Consider the following 273-nt stretch of genomic DNA (forward strand, 5'->3'; position numbering starts at 1 on the left):
AATGTGTTTTGTCTATCTAGAAATCTCTCTTACTCTGCTCCTCTACCTGTCTTCCCATAACGTTGTTTCCCTCTATGTCCCTGTGTTTTTCTCTCCCTTCCTTTTCTTCCAACTGTCAACATATCTGCTTGTCTACTTCTTATTTCTATATGCTTCTACCTTGCTTCCTTTCTCTTCAGTCCATCCTACTGCAGTTGATTCTGTGTTTATCTAGCAATCTTCATCGCTCACAGTCTGTGTACCCGTCAGTTGACCCACCTATATAGTGTATGA

This window comes from Penaeus monodon, chromosome 32 (assembly GCF_015228065.2).
Source record: "Penaeus monodon isolate SGIC_2016 chromosome 32, NSTDA_Pmon_1, whole genome shotgun sequence".
In the NCBI taxonomy this organism is placed as follows: domain Eukaryota; kingdom Metazoa; phylum Arthropoda; class Malacostraca; order Decapoda; family Penaeidae; genus Penaeus; species Penaeus monodon.